At 41.6% G+C, this 10117-nt stretch overlaps 1 gene segment (V, D, J or C); it reads left to right on the top strand.

Moving 5' to 3' along the window:
* The first annotated feature begins 8003 nt into the window (after positions 1-8003).
* On the top strand, positions 8004-9889 carry LOC308117908 (Ig kappa-b4 chain C region-like). The segment is given in 3 exons: positions 8004-8012; positions 8286-8367; positions 9416-9889.
* Positions 9890-10117: the final 228 nt, after the last annotated feature.

The following is a 10117-nucleotide window of genomic DNA, read 5'->3' on the forward strand; positions in this document are numbered from 1 at the left end:
ACGGCAACTTTGAACCTTGCGCACACACATTTTGGAGATGGTGGAAACTGGCGGCGCCGATTGTGAGGTGGAGAATTGAAGCCAGATTCATCTCATACATTTAATGTCTTCAAATGTCAGACTTATAGATCCAGGTGATCATAAACAGCCGAGCTTCAGTGTTATAGATGTTCCTTTAATGAGCCATTACTACTGAATCAGCAGCACGATGTTCATATGACAAACGTTCATCTTCAAATGATCCAGAGCGGTGGATAGAACTGACTGATTATCAATTGTGACAAGGTGTTTAACAACCGGTCCCATTGCTAAGAACGCATATAAATAGCACGGTGACAGTCGTGCATGAAGCTGCACTGTGGATGCGCTGCACCGCCATGCGCTCTGGACGCTCTGCTGCTGGAGACAGACGACCTCCACGTCACCCTCCGCCTCCAACTCTCCAGTGACTGAGGATACAACACAAAGTCCACTGAGCCTTTTTACAAGTCCCTGTTCAAGTATTTCATTCATACATTTAATCAACAGATAAAAGTGAACTTTATCGGTCCGCTGTGGTCTCCACCAGAAAGACACGCTGGCCGTCACAACCATGAGGGCTGTTATGGTGTCCAGCAGTGTGCTCAGGTGCTGCCCCCATGAGGTCACTCTCCTCTGGCCTCCACCTTCAGATCAGACTCTTCTTCTCCACCTCTACAGTGACTGATCTCTCTGTGGCTGCCACACTGTTTACAGCAGTGACGACGCGCTGCCAATCGCTTGTTTTTACTTTTATTAGTGACTCTACTACCATGACCACCAGTGATGCTGGTTAGACAAGTAATCTAACGCGTTGTTATTTCCAAACCAGTAATCAGATTAAAGTTACTTCTCCAAGTCACTGTGCATTAATATTGTAGCGTCCAGCAGGACGAGTAACTTGTCTGTAAAGCCGCTTTATCATTAAACAGAACCGGCCGCTCGTTCTCTCTCCTCCAAACACACAGGCCGTTTTCCAGTACCCATACTCCTCCATACTTGTGCTCTCGTGTACCTGTTAAACGTCATCAGTGGCAGACCAAGTACTGTTTCTATTCTTAGGCCGTTTCTCACCGAGTACACATGGAATACCCGGATGTATCCTCGCTCCGCCAACTTTATCGAGGATTCATCGAAACAGACCTGTTCAGTCTTGGGAAGCCAATTTACCCATAATGCATTTGGCAAGAGATGACGGAGGAGATCGCAGAGGAGGGAAACACACAACGGTGCGTAAAAGATCTGAAATATTAGCGTCATTGTTTAACAGAGTGCAGTTTTAAGAGTGTTTTAGGCCAGACTATAGTTGTTATAAAATGTTGTTATGAGGTTGATATTTCAAGATCACGCTTACTTAAACATTTGTTCTGAGGTTTTCGGAGATTGTGGATCCAGACTGAGACGAGGCTGGCTGTGGTTCTCTACTGTGGTTAAACATGAGATATAATTGTTTTAGTGTAAATCTAACAGTGTTCATCTACATTTTTATTTGCTGCTGAGGGGAAAGATCATGTTTAAAACTTTTGAACTTGACTGAGAGGTGAAGGTTCTACTGGCCATAGTGTTTTGTCTCAATTGCACTAAAGATTTCTACCCATCATACTGGAGGTTCTACTGGTTCTACTGGAGAATCTACTGGCACTGGAGGATGCTGTGGATTCAAACTAACACCATGCACTATTTGAACCCAGGACTATTGAGGAACCTGAAGCCTGGTCCAGTGGAGAAGAGGAACTCCTCCAGATGAGGATGGGAGTGAGGATTGTTTTTGATGCTTGAATTATTACATGTATATACTTTGTTCATACATGTGTTAATAACTTACTGAATTGGTAGTGTGTCATTCTTTTTGTTTTATGTCCTCCTCATAGACCTCATGATTGTTGAAATTCACCCCAGACAATTTCTTCTTTAAAGCAACATTACATTGTTTATCAAATGAAACAGAGAAATGTTCAGTTCTATATTTTACAGTCATATACAATCATTTACAGTCTGTTGATCTCTCTGTCTTTATCCATCTATCTACATATATTTACACATGACTAGAGAACATGACTACATGAGGAGAGCTTCCTGTCTAGATGTGGTTCTCCTCTCTGAGGCCTGCAGGTCGTTCTTCAGCAGCAGACAGCTGGACAGTCTCACTCGCACATCACTTCCTGCCAGGTCCCTCTGGGCGTCCTCAGTGTCACTTGGTCGTCTCCATCATCATCCCTGGACCTTCCTCTTCCTCCTCCCTGGACTTTCCTCCTCCTCCCTTCCTGGACCTTCCTCCACCACCTCCATGTTGTCACCTGATGCCACACAGACAGGCAGCAACAAGAGGACGTCTCTCCAGGCTCTCAGAAAGATGGAGCACCAGCAGGTTTGACCTGGTGTCTGTTGGGTTTCAACTTGCCTGTCAGTTAAAATTCACATGGAAAACATTTGATATATTTTGATGTAATCATGAATCAGAATTTATTATTTCCTTCGTGTTCATGACTGTTATTATTGAGATAAAGCAGGTTGCCAGTACAGTGATATAATAACTGTGTGCTGCAGGCATGGGTACAGTACTTCCTCCATCACCCAGCAGAAAGTACCTGGTAGATACAGTACTTCCTCCATCACCCAGCAGAAAGTACCTGGTAGATACAGTACTTCCTCCATCACCCAGCTGGTACCAGTACTTGCTGGTACATGGAGGATCTGTGCAGGACAAGAGCATCCTGCACAGATCCCCAGTTGCCAATGTACACGTCAATAAACCTCATATATTACAGAGTCTTTTTTAACAACAGGTAGATGCAGGAAAGATTCTACCTTGCTGGCATGTTTCAGCTGCATCAGTAGTCTTCCTCAGAGCTTCATCTGGTTGTGATGACATGTCGGTCTTTATCAGGTGACCAGTGTCATTAAAAAAGAGTCTATAATATATGAGGTTTAGAACGACAAAATGAACACAATTCAACTTTCAATAAACCTCCTGTGGTATGACAAATAACTCCACTATGATAGAGGGGAAAAGTTTGTCGTTTAGGTAACAGATGTGTTGTGGCTCTGCAGGAGGAGGAATTAGAACGTGGCTCCATCAACGGCCCCAGCAGGAGGAAGAATTAGAAGGTGACACCATCAATCAGCAGTACAGTAGAATGCCTGATGACCAGCAGGAGGAAGAATTAGAAGGTGACACCATCAATCAGCAGTACAGCAGAATGCCTGATGACCAGCAGGAGGAAGAATTAGAAGGTGACACCATCAACCAGCAGTACAGCAGAATGCCTGATGACCAGCAGGAGGAAGAATTAGAAGGTGACACCATCAATCAGCAGTACAGCAGAATGCCTGATGACCAGCAGGAACATCAGTATCAACATAACGATGCTCCAGGAAACCCTGAAGCTGGAGTCACGACACCTCCAGGAAAGAAAAGTTCCAGGATAGGAACATTATGGACCTGTGTATCACTGCAGGGGTTCCTGGGAAAAAAAAGAAAGAACTTTAGAATTTTTAAAAACAATGTCATTTTTCTGTGTACATAATGTTTCTAACTTGTGTTTTTACTGTTGTAGGTTCCACTGAAGTTTATTAAATAAATGTTCCTTTATCTTCTGCTTGATATATTTCTTTGCTCGATAGTGTAAGCCATGTGTGTATTTATGTATTTACTCTCACACAGTATAAACCATTTATGTATTTATTCTAAAGAGACGTTGTTACAACTAATGATTGGAGTGATTAACTGTAGGATGTATATTAGACAAATGTAATACAGTACATATTAATGACATGACCAGAAGGATGACAACAAGCAGCAGGGAAGAAAAGCTGGTTAATTATTTAATAAACATCAAGGATCTTCATTAAAACAGTAAAATAATTGTTTGTATTAGTAGGACATTTCTGATCAGCTGCTTTTGTTGTTACTGAACTCCAAGGAGATGAAGAGTAAAATAAAGGCTGTATAGGAGGTAGAAGTAATAGTAACACTGTACTATACACGGAACTATACACTGTACTTTATACAGTACTGTACTCGTGTTCCGATTCTCCATTAACGCCGATGCGTCCTCGTAAATTTGCATTTCCGCACTTCCGAGGACGCTGCAAGTAGTTACTCGTGACGTAGGCGAGTACACACTGGCGCTCTAAGAATTAGAAAACGGCCACAGACACACGCAGTGCATGCAGTCTGACCTGACCCGCCCCCTTCTCCACTCTCAGCCAATCACAGACCAACTCGCTCTAACTGTGCGTTCAGGTAACACGAAACAACGGAAACCAAGAAATGTCAACACTAAACCATATTATTGCCACAAGAACACAACTGCAGAGATGTTGAACTCTTTTGACATTTTTTTCTTTTTCAATCAATCAATCAATGAAAGACTTGATTTCTCCTCAAGGGGGGTAATTAAAAGGTCAACAACAGACTACAACTGGGTAAATAAATACCAGTAATGGTAAAAATCTGATATTTACAAAATGAGTCAGATATAAATACAAAGAATGAAGGTCAAAGGTTAAATCTGGATCAGCAGGAGGCCAGGCAGTGATCAGAACTCACTTTGTGGCCAAACCAGTTGTACTTTTTATTTAGAGACGTGGGGCGGTGTCGGCAACTGTTGAAAGTAACTAAAAAGTTACTTGTAATCCAATTTAGTTACTTTTAAAAACAAGTAATCAATGAAGTAACTAAATTACTTTTTAGGCGAGTGACTAGTAATCAGTAATCTGATTACTTTTGCAAGGTAACTGTGGCAACACTGGTGACCACCAACTAATATAATTTTCCTGACCTCCACCTCCTCCATGACTATTTCTTTCTCTGTAAAATTCCTTTTCTTTTCTTTTCTCTCAGGATTTAGCGTCAAATGCCGGCGATCAACGGGCCGATTGAGATGCAAAGATATTGACGAGACACTTTGCATCGACCATTTATGGTTGAAAGTGGACGTGTTGAGGGCGGGACATCAACTGTGGGACCTTCCAGGTGGACTGTGATCTATAACAGGAAAGTGCAGTACGCACGGTTTCACCAATCTGAATTTGTTTGGGCGCACGCCATTTTCAGCTTTAGAGCGCACCAACATTTTTAGTAGGAATCCTACGCAGTGTTTTATAAATGAGGCCCCAGGCCCTTGTTTTGCCAGATTTCAAATGCAGGATTTGATAGGGAGGGCGGAAATAGATGGTTTTTAACAATCAGTTCTTAAATTGAGGGGTTATTCAAGCTTTAATATTTACGGAACTGCAGCCAGATTTTCAAAGAATTGTTGACAACAGGGTTCTGTTAGATGTTATGAATGTTAACAGGGAGACGAGAAGTGAGGAGGGACTGGAGAGAGAACCTTGAAGATCGCCGTTCTATTAGAGCCCATGAAGGATCTGTGTCGGCTTCATTGTCCAGCCAATGACAGAGCTTATTAATATTGCATGACCAATAGTATTGTATGATGTAACTGTCGAAAAAAAGATTTTCTTATAAAGATTTGAATGTGTTGGAACAAATAAAGAAATTTAGGGAGATTATTAACCTGTGTTTTCTTCGTCTCCAGGTGGTGTAGGTTGACTGCAGCAGTTTCCTCCGTAGTGGTGGTGCAGTCTTCACAGTCGTCTCCCTCTTACTATGATTCTGTGAGTATTTGCAGTGTCACAGGTGATTCAGTTGAGGATTCCCGTCTCATTCGGTTGCCCTGCCGCATGCTGAGCTCCGGCCCTGACCTCACCCTCTTTCTTGTCCAGTTGCTCATTTTAGTGTGAACATGTTTGACTGGTGTGTGACCTTGTTCAGTTCTATTTCTTTTTATCTATTAATTTAATCAAAAATATTTTTTAATTAATTTGGAAATGGTCTTGTCTCGTGGTATTTTTGGACCTGTTTGACCTTATGTAGTATGTAGTACTACCTTATGTAGTAAAAGACCTTAGATAGGATTTCCTGGGGTGCAATTCCCCAGGACATTATTATTATGACCTCTGGTCAGGAGCAGTTGGTCATTAGGGGCAGGTGGAGCTGAGCACCACCTGATGAACCAGTGAAAAATAACTGCAGGTAAAGTACATTATTTATCCTTTAAGATCATCCATAGTATTTTATTTTCTGTGAATATAGCTTCCTCCTGAGTTGCATATTTGTGTGTGAGGATTGAACTTCCTGGTTCTTGGTCTCCTCTTGCTGCTTCAGGCTGAGTTTTCTCCTGATCCACACTGATGGTTGCATGAGTTGGACTAGCTCCTCTCTCTCAATGCAGTTTGTATTTCATGCAGTCAAATGTAAGTGTTCATGCTCAGGCTGTGGTACATTCATTCAGATCACATGATCTTTATGGAGAGTGGGGCTTGCAGCCCGAAGCCCTGCTCCAGGATGATTTAGAAGCTCAGAGCTGATTGGCTGGCGTCAATGGAGGCACTGCTTGACAGAACCAGAGTGAGTTGTGACGCCAGCTTATGCGCCGCGAGAGCTAACAGTTAAGAATCCAAATGAATGAGGTTGATTATTTACTGGTGTATAAATGTAAAACTCTGACTTTAGAGGAGAAACTGGAGGTAAAGTGAGTGTAAGGTCATAATAAAATCTGTGTAAGAATCTCACTTGTAAATCAATATGCTGCTCGTCTAGTGGAGGAATTCTTTCCTTGCAATCAGTAGGCCCGTGTTCAACTCCCCACCGAGACACAGTTTAGTTTATTAAATGATTTAATCAGAGGCTATTCCCCGTGTTAAACCTTTTCACAAGATGGGATCCTACAGTATATGGTTGTCATAAAGATGTTGGAGCTAAAAACTTCTGCACAAACTTTAGTTTGGTATTAAGTGGTGTTGAACTCTGCGCTCAGTAGACCTGAAATAAAATCTCACCACCAAGTATTTACATGTTGAAACACCACCGCCTCTGGTGAAGAAACATCTGATCTCAATAAATAAATTCATTAGTTCAGTTTATGTTAGAGATTTCTAAAGTGTGTGTGTGTGTGTGTGTGTGTGTGTGTGTGTGTGTGTGTGTGTGTGTGTGTGTGTGTGTGTGTGTGTGTGTGTGTGTGTGTGTGTGTGTGTGTGTGTGTGTGTGTGTGTGTGTGTTCAGTGAAGTGTATCAGTGTGCAGCAGTCAGTTTCTGTTCAGTCTGACTGAGGGAGGTTTTTGTACGACGGTTTTTCACTGTGTGATCACCCACTGACTGTTGATGGAATGTTCACTCTGACAGTAATAAACTGCAGCATCTTCAGCTTGAACTCCACTGATGGTCAGAGTGAAGTCAGAGTTTGATCCACTGCCTGTAAAACGATCTGGAGTCCCTGATGCTCGACGGTTGGTCAAGTAAATGAGCCTTTTAGGAGGTTGTCCATCTCTCTGTTGGTACCAGGCTAAATGGTGATAAGTACTATAATAAACATTCTGACTGGTCCTACATGTGATGGTGACGGAGGCTCCCAGAGCAGAGCTGACTGCTGCAGGCTGAGTCACTGTGACCTGGCCTCTGGACTCTGAGGAAACACAGACAGAAACATCAAGCAGCCTCATGGTTTTGTGGGCTTCATTTCAGAGGGACGGATGTTGACAGAGGAGAGGAGTTTGATTCTCTGGACTTTACCTGTGAAGCAGCAGCAGAGGAGAGTCCAGATGAGGACGCAGATCACACTCATGTTTCTGATGAGGAGGATTTCTCTGTCTTCTGTTGTCATGAAGGACGGCTGTCAGTCATCCAGTCTTCAACTGTCAGGACTATAAACTCTCCCAGAGCACTGGAGCATGGTGCTGCTGATGCAAAGTGGCTCTATGGAAATGTTCTGACTGACTCCAACAGGGACCTGGATCACTTTCATCTCTCACTTTCACTCTGGATTCAAACTTTAATGACAATATCAGGAGGTTTTTCATGAAGAAGTTTCAAAGAGTATTTTAGAAAATATTTCTGAGTCTTGATATTTTAATCACTCGATAATTAATTTATTCTGAAATTAAATTAATTTTAGATTTCCATAAATGAATCCTGTAGTGTTATGACAATAGTAAGAAAATACACAGAATATTTAAAGATATGTCTGTAGTTTTCTAATTTAAATTTCTATTTTTGCTGTTAAATCCCTTCAGGAATAAATTCCAATAGACATAATAGAAAAAAATAGAAAATAATCTTTAAAACAATCTCTATAAATATATGTATTTCAAGTAGACATTGCAGATGAAAGAACTGTTCTCTTGTGTTCCGTTAGGATCAGGTGGTAAAAGTTGTTTTGGTGAGTTTGTTGGTTTCAGAATCAGAGAGTGGCGTCTCTCTACAGTCAGAGGTTTTTGTACAGCGGCTCAATGAGTTTGTATCACTGTGGTACACGTTCGGTGGAGGAACCAGACTGGATGTTGGAAGTAAGTTTATTCTCCTTTTAATACTTTCAACTAAATAATACAAATTCATACATTAAACCTTGGTTTGAATGATTTGAGATTAGAAAGATGTTTTTTTTTCTTAATAATTATTGTAGTGATCAAGTTTTAATCTCCATTGATTTCATGTAGTTTAGCTCAGCTCTGTTTCACTTTAATTTGATCACAGAGAAAAGTTATTAGTTTTAAATTTACACCGGATTAAAATCTCATTAGGATTAAATGACAAAACCAAAACTATTGTCAGTCTTTAAATGTGCTCAGTTAGAGCCTGATGGCTGTGGAACACACTGTTTTAACTCTACCAGTCTCATGTTGAAGCTGTTTTTACACTGACCTGTGTATTTAGGGACATTTCTGGTGCACTGGTCTGTCTTTGGGCTGAGTTTTAGTTGACATGTCCACTGTTTGAAATGTGTTTGTGTTGGAATGTGTGCAGGTTTTATTCTTCTTGTTTTATTGAGTGTCTCTTCATCACAGCTGGATTTATTCTTGGTTCTATAGAATGTTTCCCAATTCTGTTTCTCTTCTTACTTTAAAATGTATTATTAATATTGTTATTTTACAGTAAAATAGAAATATAGATGATACATGTTGTAAAATTATTAAAACCTCTTGATATAATTTTCACTTTTATTTCACATTTTGCTCTAAATAATTGAAAATATTAATTTAGATTTGAAGTTCATGTTAAAGTTTCCAGTCATAAGTTGTAAAGTGTAAACTTTCTGATAACGTTGATGCAAATGAAGAGTAAACGTTGAGACATCAGCTTGTGTTCCTTCCTGTGTAGTTTGAGGTATTTCAGGTCAAAGTGTTGGATGATTCTCTCTGTGCTGATGTGCATGAGAGGCTTCTTAAAGGGAAGTGAAACAATGTGTGAGTGAGTGACTGCTGGAGCAGAAAAAGCCTCTGACAGCAACTTCTTCCAGGACCAAATCAGCTGTCTCCCACTAAAGCTGTCCAGGTGTGTGCTGGTTGATTGACAGCTGGGTGCTCCCTGTCCTCTAATTTGATTGGTGTCTCCTAGGTGATACCCGCCCCACCCTGACGGTGCTGCCCCCCTCCAGAGAGGAGCTGCAGCAGGGGAAGGCCACGCTCATGTGCCTGGCCAACGAGGGCTTCCCCTCAGACTGGAGTCTGAGCTGGAAGGTGGAGGACAGCAGCAGCAGCAGCAGCAGCAGCAGCTGGGAGGAGAGCAGGAGCCCCGGGGTGCTGCAGAAGGACGGCCTCTACAGCTGGAGCAGCACCCTGAGGCTCCCTGCAGACCAGTGGAGGAAGGTGGGCTCTGTGACCTGTGAGGCCACCCGGGGCTCCCAGACTCCCCTCAGAGAGACACTGAGGAGAGACCAGTGTTCCCAGTCCTGACCAGACTCACTGGGACTCTCACACTGCTTTTACTCTCACACTGATCTCACCTCTGTCATTCACCCTCTTTCACTTTCTTCTATCATCAAAGCAAACTGACTTCATCAATATTCATCTTCTTTCATCATCATTTTCTTCAAGCTTTGACAAAATAAAGACAGTTTTCACCTCAATCTTTGGTCTTTCATGACTTTTTTACAACAATAAAATAATCATGGCAAAGATGGATGAATGTAAAAATATTATATGAGAGTGTTTATATCCTCACATCCTTATTTATATCTTTCAATAAAAGCTGGAAGTTGAAACGTATTTGCATGTCCTATAAATGGTAGGATTAGATTGTAACAGTGGCAGCCTTGCA

This window comes from Lipophrys pholis (genome assembly GCF_963383615.2).
Source record: "Lipophrys pholis genome assembly, chromosome: 12".
Lineage (NCBI taxonomy): Eukaryota > Metazoa > Chordata > Actinopteri > Blenniiformes > Blenniidae > Lipophrys > Lipophrys pholis.